Source organism: Zea mays, chromosome 10, assembly GCF_902167145.1.
Source record: "Zea mays cultivar B73 chromosome 10, Zm-B73-REFERENCE-NAM-5.0, whole genome shotgun sequence".
NCBI lineage: Eukaryota > Viridiplantae > Streptophyta > Magnoliopsida > Poales > Poaceae > Zea > Zea mays.
Window position 1 is genome coordinate 130056396 of NC_050105.1, and position 11100 is coordinate 130067495.

Sequence of the window (11100 nt, forward strand, 5' to 3'; positions counted from 1 at the left end):
ACAGTACTAAACCAAACACATGAGAGTTGCTACTGAACTAAGTTCACAGACTACAATTATTCGTTACATCGAACTAAGTACTTCTTCGGACAGTGTACTGCTTAGACATTGACATACATGACATATGGGTGTTCAAAAGGATGTCATGTACCTTTCACTGCGAACATAAGCCTAAAACATATTCCAGTAGCTATTACGGGTAGACCTATCAGAATCACTGAAATACCATTCGTCACTGACATCGGGGCAGTAGAACTCCTCTTCGTCAACAGAAGGATCAGTAACTGTTGGAGGGGGTGACGGAGAGGGAGGATCAACACTGATGTCATCCCACTCGTACTTAGCTACTTTTGGAAAGGCTTGGAGTTTTGCCTCTAAGGCATCCTGCTGAAGCAACTCTAGTTTATCTTTGATAGCAAACAATGTCCTAGCTAGGATTTCTTCATCATGCATGTGGTCTAATGCATGATCAACTAAACCCCCCAGGGATTTTGTGGCATCCTCGGTACAGTCGACAAGGACTTTCATCAAAGCCTTCATCTTATCTTCTTGGGAGGATGCCATTAACAAATGGGCTGCAAACATTTAATTTATGAAGTAACATGTTCAAAACCTTTAAAAGCATATGCATTCTTGTAATGACAAAAGTTGGCATATAATATTGCATAAAAATTTTGTTTCAACCACAAGGGTGTCATAAAAACAAGGAAAAACATTACAAACTTGTACCAAATATAAGGGATGTAGAAACTTGAGATTCCAAATCATAACTGATATGTACAATCACTTTCCTAAGATCTATCATAATGATGATCAAATGTAACAGAGAAATTGTATCGTTACCCATATGAAAACATGAACATGTCCAAATGCAACATAGGATTTTCAGTAAACTGAAGATGACGTAACACATGTACACTTCGAATCATAAAACAAACAGACAGATGCAAACTTGGCAGTTGTACATATCAGTAAAATATTTGTTGGCAGGTACATGGGAATGAACCTGCCAAGAACATTTTATACACATTTCAAGCTTACGAAAATAAGTGCCACAGAAATATAAAGGAAAGTAGTAAGTGCAGAGACAAATGTTAGAGGTAATGTCCTCAGAGAAAGACAAGTTTAAGTCTGAAACATTACATATCGTGGCACAGAAAATAAGTGATTCAGTCTTTTCGCTTTTATTGGTGCATACTCATATAGTGCGAAAGGGTAACATTGCACATAAAAGGCACAAAAACATTGTCTTCAGTTCAAAAACATGAAGAACAGTCCAATCAACACCACTGGATGCCGTGGAACATAAAGTATGGTACACCAGGCGCATAAATCAGAGGATGAAAAACTACCTAACTTCATACCTAGATCAGTTCTCTGCATCTGCTAACTCCTATGGCCTTGGCAACAAAAAATACGAATTTTGAACACAGCTGCAGTAGGTATTGTACATTTTTCCTCACTCAAGTTTTCGTTTCAAGAGGTAGAAGAACCTATACCTCTAGTAGGGATGGATCTGGGCCGCAAGACGGCGAATCAAGCACAATACGACTTGAGTTGTAACTCAATCGGAACATAAACAATGATTTGCCGTGGAGTTGTAAAGCAAATTACCTTAAGAACGGGAGATTTAGTGCCCACCAAGTCGAATCGAAGGGGATGCGTCTGGATCTGATGGCGTCGTTGATGGTCGGAGACGGAAGCCAACGAATCGGACGCCACGAACCTCGGCGGAAGCGGATGTGACCCCTCTTCGTCTTCGGTCGCGAACGGCACTGCGTGCTGACGACGTCGACTTCGTCTTCTGCGCACCCGAGCGGGGCCGGTGCCGACTCCACCGGCCGACGGGAGATCCGCCGCCGCGTCGCCTCCAAAAATCGCCCTTCCGTGGACGGGTGGAGACGGAGCGAGGTGGAGCGAGAAGTTTCCGGTGTCTGGCGCGGGCGGCTCCTTCCGCGCGAAGAAGCCGAGGGGGTGGCTACAGTGAAGCGCTGCATCTGACGTGAGAGAGAAGAGTGTCGCAAGGAAGGGGAGAGGGGAGCGCTCACTCACCGCTGCGCGAGGTAGGAGGAGACTGTAGCCCCTAAACGATGAACAGTATTAGCGTAGGGGAGGTGAAGAGGCAAGCGTTGCAGTCAGTCTAAAAAGCTCTCGGAACTACAGAGGATACGGTCATTTTGCTATCACTACTGCATAGGTACAGTTGGTCTGGGCAGCAACGAGTTGACGAGGTCCTCGTTTATCATCTGGGTAGCGGGGGCATCTGCGTCCTCGTTTATCTTCACAGGTAGCGAGGGCATCTGCTTCATGGTCTCTGGAGCATCGTTTATCCTGTAAACATTTTGCATAGGATCAGAACTCGCATATCACAACTTTGCACAGAATAAAATATTCTATGTAGACCAAAAAAAAGTTCCAGTGATGTAGTATTACTATTAGGCAAGGGTGTGCATTTGTGTTTCTGGGCCTTTCAAGGGCAGTGAACTTCCTGTGAGATTTTAGAATTCCTGACACAGCTAAAAACCTAAATGAACTTCTTCATGGTAGTAAGTAGCAGTAAGCAGCACTCCTGTGTATTCAAGGGAGATAAAACTAATAATCCTAAAAAGGGCTAGCAGATTGAATTCTACATAGAACAGCCTACTGTTGTCAAGAGTCAAAGACCAGATTATAGATAGCAATAATGGAAACTTATAAGTGATCTCAGTTCGACAATCCCTTTAACACTGGCAAGAGGAGTATCTTGATGAACTGCGACAGGCATATATGATGCATTGCCACGGTGAAGAAAAAATATCTCTTATAAGTTATGAAAGATGTATGCATCTAATAACAAATGGGACTGAATGTTTTAGATGAATATATCATTTCAAAAAAATTGAAATAAACACAATAGCAATTCAAAACATACTCTTTCAAGATCCTGAGTATATTATCTCGAGTTTGGCACAACAGAGAGATGTTGTTCTGTATCTGCGGAAAGAAATTAGCCACGAGTAAATAAACTAACACGACGAAAAACAGCTTGTTGATTAGAAAGTCAACAAGAAAATGCAGGCAATTCGCACCCACAAACCACCTAATAAAAGGATACCTACATGTTGCTAAGGTTTGTTGAAATTTGACTCAAAACCTGGGAATTAGTTTCAAGGATTTCGCCTGTTGGACCTCCAATATACATGCTGCATCGGACGAAAATGGTTAACCACCCAAGATTCAAAAGGCTCAAGAACTTCCATCAAATTTAAAAATGCATAGAGTAGAAAAAACAACTCAAATATGTCAAGCAATTATCTGTAGATTCCCACAATGTATTGCTAGATAAAGAATCATGTAAAATAAGAGAAGCCGTGCAACTTTAAATAGTGATTGTCATCTAGTATGCATTGTTCATATATAAAAATAGAGTACAATCTGCTCGTCCTGGACCAGTCAATATTCCTAGCACCTATTATCAAAGATATAAAATTATCCTCTGAAGATTTTAATACAAAATTATAGTTTAAATTAATTGATTTGTGTCTGATGCGAGAGAAACTTGTATGTAAAAGGCAACAACAGCAAATGATGATTCATGCAGTGAATTGTCAATCTCTACCACAAATTAGTCGTGAAAGGGGATTGCATCTACCAACACACTTCCCCTTTTTGCCTTTTGTAGCTGTAACATTGCAAAGATTCAGACTCTGCATGACAGGTCAGCTATATTTTTAAGCACCATGTCAGTTGGCAAGGTTCAGCTAGGCGCTAGGCGGAATCTAGGCGGTGACCCATTGCCTAGCGCCTAGTCGGGAGTACTCGGTCTTAGGCGCTTCTAGGCGCTTTTCTAGGCGTTTTGACAATATAGCCATAAATTATATATATATTATGTATATAACTATATATACTATATATATAACTACTATATATGACTATATAACTACTATATACTACCAACCAGATTTTGACCTGGGAACCCCCCGTCTAACCACTGCACCAACATATTGGAATTCGAGTGAAGAGTATAACATACCATTGTGCTATCAGCTGTAAAAACAAAGAACTCAAGCACTTCCAGTCAGCATCTATATAACAAAGCACAAGCAGAGGAAAGACGGGGAAAGAAACAGAAGAGGAGGGAAACAGAGCTGCAGAGGAGATGCGAACTGCAGAGCATATCCAAGTCGAGCAGAGCATATCCAAGATGAGCAGGGAGGGGAGCAGCCGACGGGGGAGGAGAACTCACCGGCGGGGGAGCAGGGAGGGGAGCAGCCGGCGGGGGAGCAGCCGGAGGGGATGAGCGCCGGAGGGAATGAGCAGCGAGGCAATTTCCGTGACCATGTGGGAGGGAGACCGAGCGGCAGCACAGCGCGCGCGCTAATACTCCCGCGCGCTAAAACTCCCGCGCGCGCGCGCGCTAAAAATTGCCGCGCGCTCGCCTGCGCGCCCGCTTAGGCGCCTGCGCGCCGCCAACTCGCCGCCTAGTCGCTGCGGCCGCCTAGACGCCGCACAGAGCCCTAGGCTACGCGGCAACCTGGCGATTAGCGCCTAGGCGCGCCTAATCGCCGCCTAGTCGGCGCCTAGCCGAACACTGTCAGTTGGTTTCTGGTTTCGATGCCATTGCTATAAACAAGTATACGACAATAGCAGGTAGCACTCACTACATCACTTTAGAGTGATAGATGTAGAACTATCCAGAACAAAACACAATGTTAAATCATGCAAGCACCAATCCTTACACTGTTGTACCAATCATGAAGTAAATATAAAACTGATTTACCTTTGGATGAGATTTCATCATCGTCCACTGGAAGAACTGGAAGAGGGTATGGAGGAACAGTAGGCCTATCAGCCATAAGGACAGGTGGTTTCGATGAAGAATCTGAAACCTTCTCCTGCGTCAATGGGTAGCTGTCAGTGCAAATCTCTTATTCAAGGAGTGTGTAATAGGAACACACACATATTGTGACACTGTCGAACCAGATATCTTTTATGTGTGAAAATTACTGCAACAATTGATATTCTAGGCTGCATTTGTGACATTTATTTAAATGGAGTAGAGTCAGAAAACTAATTGGAAACCTTTTTGTCCTTGCTTTTCTTAGACGAGTAATGATCCTCCTTCTTTCTTTTGGCGCTCTCCTTTTTTCTGCAGGCTCAGCAAATTCCTCAAATCATTTCTGAAACCTAAAGACTAAAGAGGCCAGGCATCATGGCAGTATTAATGCTAAGTCTTATCTTACTTACAATCATCCATCTGCAGCGCAAAGCTACATCCCGAACTGTTTTCTCTGGCAACTTCATTGCAATTTTGCATAACGAACGACAGGTAAGTCGGATGCATACCTGAGAGCAAATGCCGAGAAAACATTAATGGAAACATAAGATAAAAAATTAAGGAACTCGCTGTTAACAGGCCTTCACGATGTTATCCAAACATTGTACTTGCAAGATCCAAATGCAAGCATGTACACTTGATTCTACAGTCGTTTTGAAGGCTGCCTTGTGCGTAAGATTTGTGTTATATAATTACCAAAAGTTTACATGCTCCATAGTCCATAGTATAGCAAAATAAAGCAAGTGTTAAGAGTGAACAAATGGCAAACATTATCCATTCCACTTGCATCAACTAAGTCAAAGTTGAATTAACTAGGAGTACATTGCAAGCAGAAGCATCAGCATGCTGCATGAGAAAATGACAAGGGGTAAGTTTGCTCCGACTCAATTTAAAAGGAGGCCATCGAATGATGCGATCTACGCGTATGCAGGTACAATCTCATCGAATTGCTAATTCCATAACACATTCGTTGCATAATTGCTCAAATTACCAGCCAATTATATCCAATAGTCAGGACTCAGGATTCAGAAACGAAAGCAACCCGTCTAGTTCGAATTGCGGGCCCCCAAACCCACAAAACCCGGTAGACTCACTTGACCAGCAGTTCGTCAAGGATGGCATGCTCCTCCGTCAACCACTCCCGCGCCAGGCCAGGGTCGTGCCGAAGCGCCGCCGCCGTGCCGCCGTTGCTAGGGTTCGCTCCCCCTCCCCCACCTCCTCCGCCTCCGCTTCCGCCGGAGTGGGACCCGTTGTGCGCGCGGGTGCTCGCCAGCGGTGGGTGGCCGTTGGCGCCCATGAACCCCCACAATTGGGGCGAGAATGTTTCGCTTCGAGAACCTGTTGCTCCAGCCCGAGTAGGTGGCGGGGAAGGGGGAGCCGTTCTCTTCGTCGCGCGGCGAGTGGATGTGAGCACTAGAAAAGGAAGTTTACGTGTCTTTTGGGGCTCTTTTTTATCGAAGTGGGGATTTTGCAGCTTCTGCAATCTGCACCTTGTTTGTTCGGTACGACGTACTATTTGGATTTTTACCACCGAATGTACGTGTGCATTACTTGTTTGTTCCTGACACAATACAGTTTCTAGTATAAAAGGGTGTTTGGTTGCTCCTGCTAAAGTTTAGCTTGGGTCACATCAAGCGTTTGACTTTTAAATAGGAGTATGAAATATAGATCCAACCAACTGGACTAGATTCGTCTCGTCTTTTAATCTTCGGCTGACAAATTAGTTTTATAATCCGACTACATTTAATATCCGGAACGGAGGTTCAAACATTCGATTGGACAGGGGCTAAATTTTAGCGGGGTGTAACTAAACACCTCCTAACTCTTGTTTATAAACAGGCGTGGTTAGGATGGCAACCGAAAATTTTCCGTCTCCGTCCCTGCGAATACTCACTAGGGAGATTTTTCTCTCATCCTCCTCTCGTAGTTTTTTTTTTTGAGAAATCCATCCCCGTTAAGAAATAAAATAGTTAGAGCCAAATTCAATTAAATTATATCAAATTAATATAAATTAAACAAACTAGATTTAAAATTATAAGAGACATCTATTTTAAAGGTTAGTTTGTTATTTTATAGTAGGTCCACTACTAAGTTTTTAGTATAATTTTAATATATCAATGGATAATTTAGATCAAGAGGAGTTGCAGGACAGGTACACGAGGGACGAGGAATGATTATTCATTCATGTCCCCACGAACCTGACGGGGACTAGATCCATTTCGATCCCTATAGAGACTAGAGATGGCAATGGGTACCCGCGACCCGATACCTGATGGGTATTTACTCTATTAGGGTATGTATGTGGGCTAAATATTCTACTCGTGGGTCTGTTATTGGGCAAAAATCTTCACCCAATGGGTAAACGGGTTGTCGGCGTTTCGGACCCGGGGGGTCTCTGGACCGACGAGTAAATTTGTCGTTGTGTGCCCCTGCCCAGATGGGTTGGCGCGAGATGGAACACAAGGGGAAAGCGCGGCTCGTATTATCTCGCACCAGGGGGTGTGCTCGTAGTAGGGGTTACAAGCGTTCACGAGAGAGAGGGAGTGAGCCTGTTCGCTTGCTCGTCCCTCCGCGCGACCCTCTCGCATGAAGGCCCTGGACCTCCCTTTTATAGATGCAAGGAGAGGGTTCAGGTGTACAATGGGGGGTGTAGCTATGCGCTAACGTGTCTGGCAGAGAGGTGTCTGAGCCCTGTGTACATGCCAACGTGGCTGTCGGAGAGGTGCTAGAGCCCTGTGTATGCGATAACGTGGCCGTCGGAGAAGTGCCTAAGCCCTGTAGAAGCATAGCTGGCGGTGCTGCTGGGATCCTGCTAACGTCTCCTTGCTTCCGTAGGGGGCTGAGAACCACCATCGTCATGGACGCACGCGGGGAGCTATCATTACCTGTTACCGGGACGAGCCAGATGGGACGCCGGTCTTGTTCCCTTGTAGCCTGAGCTAGCTAAGGGTAGGGTAATGATGTATCCCCTGTGGCGCGGTCAGTCCGAGCCCAAGATCGGGCGAGGCGGAGACTTCTCCTGAGGTCGAGGCCGGGGTCGGGCGAGGACGCGATTCCTCCCGAGGCCGAGGCTGAGGCCGAGTCTTGGGGTCGGGCGAAGCGGAGACCTCCTCCCGAGGCCGAGGCCTAAGGTCGGGCGAGGCAGAGCTTCCTGTTGCGCCCGAGGCTGAACTTGTTGTTGTCAGCCTTGCCCAGGTGGCTGGCACAGCAGTCGGAGCAGGGTGAGCGGCGCTGTTTTCCTGTCAGATCGGTCAGTGAAAGGGCGAAGTGACTGCGGTCACTTTGACCTTGCCGACTGAGGCACGCGTGTCAGGATAAGGTGTCAGGCGATCCTCGCATTGAATGCGCCTGCGATACGGTCGGTTGGTGAGGCGACTTGGCCAAGGTTGCTTCTCGACGAAGCCTGCCCGAGCTGGGCCTCGGGCGAGCCGAGGGTGCGCCCACTGCCTGAGGGGGCCCTCGGGCGAGGCATGAATTCGTCCGGGACTACAGTTCCGGCCCGAGGCTGGGCTCAGGCGAGATCGCGTCCCTTGGGTAGACGAAGCCTTGACTTGAACCATGCCCATCAGTCTTTGCGGTTTGTGCTGATGGTGGTTACCAGCCGTGTTTAGGAGTGTTGGGGGTACCCTAATTACGGTACCCGACAGTAGCCCCCGAGCCTCGAAGGGAGTGATGGTACTCGCTTGGAGGCTCTGCCGCACTTTTTTGTGAGGAGACCGGCCTTTCTCGGTTATATTTTGTTCCGGTGGGTGAGCGCGAGCGCACCCGCCGGGTGTAGCCCCCGAGGCCTCGGAGGAGTGGTTTGACTCCTCCGAGGTCTTAAATGCTTTTCGTGATGCCTCGGTCGGCCTGGTTGTTCCCTCATGCGGCCTGGCCGTAGCTTGGGTGCATGGTCAGGTTCTGAGTTTCTAAGCTGGTTTGTTGACGTTGTCAACGGTTTGGCCGTAGCCGGGTTGCGAGAGCAGCCCCCGAGCCTCTGCACGAAGCGAGAGGACGATCAAGGACTGTCTCGACTTTTATTATACGCCCCTTCGTCGCCTTTCCGCAAGGAGGAGGGGGGAAAGCGCCATGTTGCCCTCGGAGGGCGCCGAACATGGTGTTTCCAGTGAGTTGCTAACGAGTGATCCGAGTAGACGCCCATGCCCCATTCGATAAGGGTCGGCTAGTGGCCCAGAGGCGTGTTCCAAAAGTACCTGCAGGTGATTTGCCGGACCCGGACCCATTCGATAGGGTCTGAGGGCTCGATGCCTCCCTCTGGTGGGATTCCGTTACAAAATCGCTCCTGCTGGTCTCGGAAATGTCCTAGGGTACCTCGGGAGCGTAGCCCGAGCCTTGGCCATGTAACGGACGTACCCAGAGTCATCCCTCGCTCTGCATGCTCTGGGGCGGCTGTCGAACCCTTCCGAGGGGCCAGCCTTCGAACCCTTGACCAGTAGTGGGCGCGGAGCCCGAGCGCTCTGGGGCGGCTATCGAACCCTTCCGAGGGGCTAGCCTTCGAACCCCTGATCAGTAATAGGCTCGGAGCCCGAGTGCTTTGGGGCGGCTGTCGAACCCTTCCGAGGGGCTAGCCTTCGAACCTCTGATCAGTAGGAGGGCTCGGGGGTCTGTTTCCTTCGCCGAGAAGGATCCCTTTCGAAATATCCCCTTTCCCGGTCCCTGTAGCAAGAGAGAGGAAGGGGAAGAGGAAAAGGATATGAATTTAAATAGTGTGGCGCACCTTTTTTTACGCGGTCATCATGGCGGAGGTGAAACGACGCCCGCTTCGCCTGCCAAAGGTGTCGCTTGCCCTGCCGAGGAGTTAATGCGATGGGGCGGGCGGTTTGCGGGGCGGCCGTTGCGCGTGCCCGAGTCGTTCGAGGAACGGAACACGGGCGCGTCGTCTTCATGCCGTGGGAGAGGGCTCTCATGCTGCTTCAGGAGGGGACGCGAGCCTGCAGGCGATTTGACCGCTGCTTCCGCTCGTCTGCTGGCGCCATTACTGTCGGTCCACTTTTGGCCATATCAACCGTCGCACCTCCTCCCGCGGCTGACTGACCCGTGATCGTTGTGCTCGATTGGCACTGTTGGGTCATGCGCAAGGCTGCCTCGAGTCACGGCACTGGTTCCGCAGTCGAGAAGACGTGGCATTGGCGCGAGTGGTGGTGCGGTTTCCTTGCACGCAGTAACCGTTGCTCCGGTTGCATGACGTGCAGGCCCGGGCCTTCACGCTGACCCACCGGATGCGATGAAGCCGAAAGGGTGCACAACCGTGGTGCGGTTGCACGCCTCCTGCATGGCGGTCCGCCCTTTCGCCCGCTAGTTTCGGCGAGGATGGGGGGAACGCTTATAACCGTGGGGCGGTTACCTGCTTCGCGTGCAGCGGTTTGACTTCTTCTGTTTCGGGTCAGCTTGCATGACGTGTGGGACCCAGCCCCCGTGTCGTAGGGGGAGGACCCTGGAGCACGTTGGTGAAGACTTTGCCCGTGACGCTTGAGGATGCGAGTGGGGAGAGCCGCCTTTAAAAATGGGTCGATCCCCCGAGCGGTAGCCATGCCTTCGCACTCCCCTCATGCATCACGCCCTTCCACCTTCCGAGCCCCCGGATGGGCAGCACCCGCGTTGCATTCGTCTTGCTGCTGTTGGAGGAGCGCGACCTCGCGGGGGTTGGCGCCCTTCAGCCATCGCTCGGCTTCAAGGATTTTCATCATGCAGCCCGGCTACATTCCCTCACCAGGGATGACCATCAGCCTTGTGGTGGGGAGAAGCAAGCCGGGCTGCGGCCTCTGCCCCGCCCTCAGCTTCAAGGATCTTCATCATCCGGGCTGGGGAGGAGGGCGGGGCGAGTTGGGGCCTGCCCCCGCTTGGGCTGGCGACCTGCTTCTTCCTCCGGCATTCGGGGGAGAAGGGCATCCTCCAGCTCTGCGGAGGAGGCGTCCTCCAGCCATGCGGGGGAAGGCGAACTGCTGCTTCCTGGACAGGGTGCAGCTGTCCGTCCTCCACCCGGGCGACGGTCGCCGGCTGCACCGGGGGGTCGCACAACACGTCGTACGCTGCAAGGGCGGTACTCGTATTCCGGGACGGTCCCGTTCTCGTTCTTGTGGCGAGAGCGGGAGTGAGGACCTACCGGTGCTCTTTGGGGCGGCCGCCGCTCGCTGGTGCGGTGTTGGTGGGCAGGTGGCCGCTGTCATCGGTGCTGAGGTGGTGGTTGCCGCTGGAGAGGCTTCCCACCGCAGCGGTGGTTGCTTCCACCGGCGAGACCGTCAGTGCCACCTGCGCTTCGGGCCTCCGGCTCTTTGGCTTTAATG

General features: G+C 50.0%; 1 pseudogene; it reads right to left on the reverse strand.

Moving 5' to 3' along the window:
• Positions 1–1161: 1161 nt before the first annotated feature.
• Positions 1162–6265, reverse strand: LOC103641801 (uncharacterized; annotated as a pseudogene).
• Between the last annotated feature and the right edge of the window lie 4835 nt (positions 6266–11100).